The sequence below is a fragment of the Sinocyclocheilus rhinocerous genome, unplaced genomic scaffold (assembly GCF_001515625.1).
Source record: "Sinocyclocheilus rhinocerous isolate Xijiao unplaced genomic scaffold, SAMN03320098_v1.1 scaffold1084, whole genome shotgun sequence".
Lineage (NCBI taxonomy): Eukaryota > Metazoa > Chordata > Actinopteri > Cypriniformes > Cyprinidae > Sinocyclocheilus > Sinocyclocheilus rhinocerous.
In genome coordinates, this window is record NW_015656001.1 from 1,057,519 (window position 1) to 1,066,112 (window position 8,594).

Consider the following 8,594-nt stretch of genomic DNA (forward strand, 5'->3'; position numbering starts at 1 on the left):
TATATATATTTATTTATAATACAGCGGGTGAAAAAGAAGTACTCTTAAATGTACTTGAAATTCAGATTAGTATTCCTAACATGCTTACTTTAAGTGCATTAAAAATTTATTGAATTGCATTTTAATATTTTTTTTAAAAAAGTACCAAAAGTACGTTGGTAATAAATATATGCTTAGTTAAGCTTTGAAGAAATATGTTTAAACACAAGCATAATTTTTGTGATATTTTAGTGTATTTACATAAAATATACTTATATTACTTTTACTTAAAGTATATTTTATGCTTACTTTGTGTAAGAATGTAGTCAAATGATACATCTTTTATTGGGTTTAAAGTAGGCCTATACTCACTGTAAAAAAAAAAGTAAAATTTATGGTTAAAAAAACTGGCAGCTGTTGTTGCCAGAATGTTACCATAGCAACATTTTACTTAAATTTACATTTAAAAACTGCATTTCAGTAGGCTAATTGATATAATGTTAATATACCAACCTGTTGAAGTTCTGAAAGCTGCTTTATTCCTTATTCTGAAAACCAACGTCACTAATCCAGATACCGTCACTAATACCCAGGGGCGTAAATTTCGGCTAACAGTTGGGGGGAACAAGAGCAATTTTTGAAGGGGACACAAATAATACAGCTAAAATTGTATTGTAAGGATAAGTATACACAGAGGAAAACCTTACTACTATTAGCGTAGCAGGGACACCATGCCAAATTGAACAACTTCAAGCTGTTGTGGTCGCACCATATCCCTTGTAGGTGGTTTTTAATATTTAACAAAAATATTAAAAGTAATACTCTTAAGGGGGACAACCCTCCCATAAGCCCGTCCACCTCTGGTATTTCCACATATACTAATACCACTGAACCGATTTTGTGATTGAAACAGCCTCTAAAAGGACTGAATTTCTGTTCAGTGAATTTAGAACTAAACTAGGAAGCTGATTGAATTGTTTTCAGAAGGTACACTGTTTCATTCACACAAACACTAAACACCATCATGGTAACACACATGCTACTGAAATAATGCAATAAACATTAATTTAACAACATTAGATAACATTAGGGGTGTCCCCGACTAAGGATTTTCACATCACATAGTCTAATTGGAATTTTCGAATCTTGCCGATATTCGACTGAAAGTCAAATCATATGTTTTGGGGGCGGGGCAAAATACATTACCAAGAGTAAAGTCAGACATTCGACAGTCATAATTACTGAAGTTAACACACGAAAAATGTGTAACGGACGCCTCGCAGATACAAACGGGGTAAATAATGTTTTATGTTTTGATTAAAAGATAGTTAACATTAAATGTCAGCGAAACCCTAAGAACTGACAACATTTTTTACAATAGTGCTCTCATTATAACGTTATGTATATGACAGTTATTAATGTTCTGCATTTCTGTTTTGAGGTGCACGCGCTGAAGATGACCAGTAGAATGAAGCAGCAGGTTTTTAATCAATGGGATTTAACTCATCATTTATCTCATATAGAATAGGCTTAGTTATTTATACAACATACATAACGTTAATATACTGCGAAGGGTCTGTCTGCGGACTGCAAGAGAGGGGCGTAACTGGAAGGGGGCGTAACTTGAACAAGGAGGCGTGTAAAAGATATGAGTGACAGGTTTAATTCATCTATCTGCAAGTATCTTGATAATGATGAAACTTGCCCATTTTGTGGTCTTGTTGAAGAAACAGCTTACTTATTGGGAGAAAACCAGTAGTTATATGTGAAATCAGACATTTGAGCACCCCCATATAAGCCAAAATGGCATGATCATAACAACTCTGCGAATATTAGACTGTGAGATTGGTAGTCGAATCGGGCTCCTATCGAAGCATCGAATCTTCACTATTCGGGGTCACCCCTAGATAACATACAACCATAACGAACATAAATGATAAGAAAAAACTAAGAAGAAACATAGTTATTTCAACGAAAAAAACATCAAATGTGAAATGTATTGCAGGGAATTCTAGGAATGTCAATTTATGTTTTTTCACAGAAAATTATACGTTCCTTTTCACTTCCAATAACTATTTTTTACTGTAAAATTACATAAAATGTCCAATACGTTTTTCACCGTATACAGGGGAATTACCATTAACCAATTAATAGGTTTTTACTGTAGCATTTTTACAGTCTTTTAACATTAAAATCACAATAATTTTTTACAGAGTGAATCTTGTTATTTTTATATTACATTCAAGTTTCAATTCAAGTTTATTTGTATAGTACTTTTCACAATACAAATCGTCGCAAAGCAGCTTTACAGAAAATTACGTTTCTACAATATATTTAGTAGTAGCTTATCAGTGGTGACTGTCAGTTAATGTACATATGGCAGAAATGTACGGAAAAATCAATTAAAGACGTAATCAAACAGACGATGAACACTATCAACAGCAATTATTATATGTTGCAATCAAACTTATAGCAAAATTTGGTAATATGTAGACATACTGAAATTTAAAATATTTATGTAGGACTAATGAACGTGCTTCAGCCTGCTTTTCAAAAGGAATATATCTTGAAAAACATTCTATATATATCCATGCATCCATGCATCCATCCATCCATTCATCTTTGCATGCATCACCTAATCTGCAGCTTTCATGTAGATAAATGGAGCTACTAATCAACATGAATGGTTATGCTTTTCCTGACATGAATATTGCTGCTGGACGTGTTATATAAAGTGTTTTAATGCAGTAATATAATCTGCTCTGGCCTTGTTCGATCTGCTCGCTGTTCAGAGCTGGAATCGAAGAGAAGATGAAATCACAATAAACTGATATGGTCTAAACTGAATATCAAATATTAAGATTGACTCTGCTTTTTCAAGGTCAAACTTGTTTGCGTTCCTATGTCGGTTCTGAGAGATGTATCAGAAATTATTGATTGTGTTTACATGCTTGATACATTTATCTTTACATAAAATGAAAGCAATAACTGGTTTTAAATTTAAGCAGCATCAAATACTAATTTTATTTATGTAATTAAACACAAATCATTATATCATTTTATAATTGCAATATGTGATTGATTGAATTCTAGTTTGCTGCTCTGATTTTAAAATTTCTTTCAGAGGCCATTCTCTGTTGTCATCAGCTGTTGAAGTCAAAGAGCAGCTTTTCCCAGCAGAAATGAAGACTTGTTACCATATTGATTGATGGCGAGTGTCCGCCGCAAGAGGTGGAAATCGATGGGCGCTGTGTGGATACCAGGAGAGCTGTGACGAATGCGTCTGATGCCTTCCCATGAACACCCTGGTGGGCTCTCATAAAAAAGTCAGTGGGTAGAAAGAGAGAGATTTGAACCAGCGATGAATTGTGTTAGCATCCTCCACATACACACTCCGCATCTAGGTGGATATTTGAACATACGGCTGCTTGTACCAATGCAGTACAATTTTGGGCATTATAGGCAATATGAAGGCTGTTTAAACTGTACAGGCTGCAAAATTATTAGCATAGCAGCAAGTTAACGTCAACTGTCTTCTAAAATTGCTTTTTCGTATTATAGTCTTGTTTCCAAAAGTTTGGAATAATTAAGATTTGTAGTGATTTTAAGGCTGCATTTATTTGATCAAAAATACAGTAAAAATACAATAACATTGTGAACTATTATACTTTATTCCTGTGATGCAAAGTGGAATTTTCAGCATCATTTCTCCAGTCTTCAGTGTCAAATGATCCTTCAGCAATCATTCTAATATGCTGATTTGCTGCTCAAGAAACATAACTTATTATTATCAATGTCATAGTTTTTTTCAGGAGTCTTTGATGAACAGAATGAACAAAGCATTAATTTAAAAGAACAGCATTAATTTAGAATAGATTTTTTTGTAACAATGTAAATGTCTTTACTGTCACTTTTAATAAATTTAATGCATCCTTGCTGAATAAAATTATTAATTTCTATACATAAATAAATTAATAAATTCCTTACCCCAGACTGTTGATGCTGACAATTCAGTTTTGCATCACATGACTAAATTACATTTAAAAACATATTAAAATAACATTTTAAATGTACTTTTAATTTGTAATAATGTTTCACAATATTGCTATCATTACTGTATTTTTGCTCAAATAAATGCATCTATGGTGAGTATAATAGAGTTCTTTTTTTTCAATATTTTGAACAGTCTTAAGCACACCTATAGTGCCTTAAAATACCGCCTTGAGGTTTTGCAACAAAGCTCTAGGGTCTGTATCCCCCTTTATCTTCATGCACTGATGTCTGAGAGGTCATCATTATCTATATGAAAGACTGACTGCAGAACAGCAGGGTTCAGATGGCAGCCGCAGGAACCGATGACCTTCAGCAGAAACCGTCTTAGATGCTAGGGGCCCTCTTTCACATGTCTGTCAGATACTGAGGCAGTCACGTGACCCTTATTTCCACATATTAGTGAAGAAAGCAAGAAAAGACACTATTTGCATGCGAAAGGGCAACATATTCACAAATGTCAGGATTCTCATGAATGTGATAATGGCTTGATAAGAGAAAATGCACATTTCCAGTGCTTGCTAACAGTCATGAAGCACACAGGAGAAATTTCTCCATTTGTCACATTGTTTAATTTGTTTTCTGAAGCAGATACAACACTTTAGTCCCCACGAGGTAAATTTTGATGAGCTTTTCTCACCTATAGAGATGTTACATCTACAGAATTAGCAAAATCAATAGGAAACTGAAGGTTTGTTTACAGGTGAATTTTAAAGCTATTTATTGTATTTCTGTAAATAGGGTACAAAATACCCTATTTTTATGTCATTTTAAACATCTTACAGAAAGGGTTCAAATGATGTCGCTTGCTGGGTGTCACAAATTGAAGGTAATGCTACATGTGGGAAAAACATGCGGTAATAGGACTGCTTTCAAAATGTGTTTGGCAATTAAAATTACTTTTATTATTTTTACTACGGTAAATGAAATACAATTTTTTACATTATTGTATGATTTTAAAATAAAAAAAACATACATTCAAAATAAAAAAAATCTAAATGAATGAATAATTAGGTTTTACTACAATAAATCAAATATAATTTTTTGACATTATTGTCAAATTACTATATATATATAGTAATAGGTTATAAGAGAGAAACAATGCGGCAAGACGTGCATCCAAATGAGAGAGAGAGAGACCGCGAAGCTAGACTCTACGATTAGCTCAGTGAATTAAAAAACAAAACAAAAACATAGACCCGGCTAGAACAAGCGGAGTGATACAAAATCATGAAAGGGCGTTCCTGTAGCGATATTTTATATATTATATAAATTATTGCAGAATAAAAAATAATTAAAAAAAATTATGGGGTATTGTGTCTGCTGCACAATACTGTATTCATAGAAAGTGGCATATACTGTATTCTTTAAAAGAAAACCACATTTTGATATAGGAGATTTGTGGTCAACTCTAAAAGATAATTAATTTCTTTGGTGGACCGATTATGCATCACTTTAAGCAGCAATAACTCAGGCAGATCTGGCAAGGATGAATTCTGCACCTTTTGAATCTTATGCAGCATTTGTGAAATGCAAGCAGCGAACGATTCAAATCACAGAATATTTGAGGCGGCTGAGTCTTGAGCAGAAAAGCCCCCGAGCCGTTGGATGGACATGTTGAGGGTAGAATTAATATGGGCAGGAAATCAGGTGGGGGAGATATGAACACCTGCCGTTTGCTTTGAGCGGCCAGCAGAGGCCAACGATGCCCGTCAGTGATAAGACTCACACACCGCGATACGTTTTCCTGTGAACCCGGCATATCAGATGAACAGATACCGCAAATGGGAAATGGGTTTTCATGAGTGCTTATCTTATCTCAATTACAACTACATCTCACACGGCTGCTGGAAACGTGTGCTGAAATTCAGAGTTCTGGCTTCAGATTAGGCTGTTACTGAGAATAAATCTTCCTCTTCAGCATGTCTTTCTTCAGGCCTACAAATGAATTAAGGGATATTTTAGCAGGATATGAACTGCACAAACTTTAAGAATAAGAACCTTTTTGGGAAAAGTGGAGTCAATGGGTAGTAGGAAATAAAGTCATGCTTGCCTGAATAATAAGTTGTTATTCGTTTCTGCACAGATCTGGCAAGGATGAATTCTGCACCTTTTGAATCTTATGCAGCATTTGTGAAATGCAAGCAGCGAACGATTCAAATCACATCTGATAAACGATTTAAAAGGAAAATGATGGAGAGCTTTGAAGTTTTTCATTACATTTGAACAGAATATTTGAGGCGGCTGAGTCTTGAGCAGAAAAGCCCCCGAGCCGTTGGATGGACATGTTGAGGGTAGAATTAATATGGGCAGGAAATCAGGTGGGGGAGATATGAGCACCTGCCGTTTGCTTTGAGCGGCCAGCAGAGGCCAACGATGCCCGTCAGTGATAAGACTCACACACCGCGATACGTTTTCCTGTGAACCCGGCATATCAGATGAACAGATACCGCAAATGGGAAATGGGTTTTCATGAGTGCTTATCTTATCTCAATTACAACTACATCTCACACGGCTGCTGGAAACGTGTGCTGAAATTCAGAGTTCTGGCGTCAGATTAGGCTGTTACTGAGAATAAATCTTCCTCTTCAGCATGTCTTTCTTCAGGCCTACAAATGAATTAAGGGATATTTTAGCAGGATATGAACTGCGCAAACTTTAAGAATAAGAACCTTTTTGGGAAAAGTGGAGTCAAGGGAAAGTGGAAAATAAGGTTATGCTTGCCTGAATAATAAGTTATTATTCATTTCTGTACATTTGTTGGGAGAAATATGCATTGTTCATCACAACAGAGCTTCCCGCTGGGAGAAACAGTGTTTCTCTAGGAACAGGAGGGAAGAAACATCACAGAAAAATGGCTGATGGCTGAAGACACTGTCAAGGAGATGCTGCATTGCTGAAGTTTTACAGAGGAGCTACTCTACTGTACTATCAGAAGTCAAAGGTCACTGACTGCATGAGAAAGGTTCTTCAGATGTTAAAGGTTCTTTATGGAACCATTTAGACAAAAAGGTTCTTCTATGGCATCGTGAAGCACCTTTATTTTTAAGAGTGTACTCTACTGTACTATCAGAAGTCAAAGGTCACTGACTGCATGAATGAAACAAGCATTCAAGCAAACAGAAAATGATTTGTAGATATACTTTTAAGAATAAGCACCACATACAATACCGGTTAAATGTTTGGAATAATTAATTAAGATATTTTAATGTTTTTGAAATCATTTATGCACACCAAGACTGCATTTATTTAATCAAAAGTAAAGTAAAACTTACAGCAATATTGTGAAATATTATTACAATTTTAAATAACTGATTTCTATTTTAATATATTTTGAAATGTAATTTATTCCTCTGATGTAAAACTTAATTTTCAGCAGCCATTACTCCAGTCTTCTAATATGCTGAGTAGCTGCCCAAGAAACATTTCTTCTTATCATCAATACTGAAAACAGTTGTGCTGCTAAATGTTTATTAATATTATTTAAAATTTCAGTTCTGCATATTAGAATGATTTTTGAAGGATTATGTGAAACTTAAAACTGGATTAATGATGCTGAAAATTCAGCTAATAAAAAGGTTATTTTAAGTTGTAATAATATTTAACAATATTATTGTTTTTACTGAATTTGTGATCAAATAAATGCAGCCATGGTTAACATTTTAAAAAATCGTAATTATTCCTGGTAGTGTACATTCCCCCAGACGTATAAATATGTTTTAACAAACTCCACTATTCCCTAAAACAAAACTGAATGAGAATGATAATGTAAATGCAAAACTGCATGGTAAATTGCAATGAACAAACACATTTTTCTCTCCAGTATTATCTCAACATTTGGTGTTCTACTTCAGCAACACATAACCAAACGGTGAGGTGAAAAGGTTATGTATTATTACACCATATCTCTATTTAATCAGTAGGGAAAAGCAATCACATTCATTGAATGCTGTATCTGAAGCCGGGGATCAGACCTGCCTGCCGCTGAAAGCATGTGGGATTTGGCGCTCCGACCTGTTTCTCAGAGTCTGATCCACAATCTGTAGTGTGATGGTTTTTGATCCCCACTCAGGTAAACCAACAACAAATGACACACATGAACACCAGCAGTCAAGGAAATCCAAGAGCCCAGTGTGCAATTTGGCATGTTATTTTCACATCTTCGGAAATGGGTACACAAATCTGAATATATTTCAAATATGCAGTAGCCTAACTATCAAATAATATATTTTCTCAATCACAGCAGTACTATTTACCTGGTAGGCCTACAAACAAAACGAAGATAGCCTAGGCTATAACACTTTAGCATAGCCTATAAATCAATAGTAAACACAGCTAATAAACTAAAAACAATTGAATTTATATAACTAAGATGAAAACATAGTGATGACAGGTGAATCGCTTTTTGAAAAGTAATAAGAAATCATTTAACAAAAATGAATCACACTTCACAGAGGTGAATCACTTTTTGAACGAACCGATTCACTAAAATAAATCACACTTCCCACAGGAGAAAGTTTCTGGACTGTCCGAGCGAACCGATTCATTAAAACGAATTACACTAA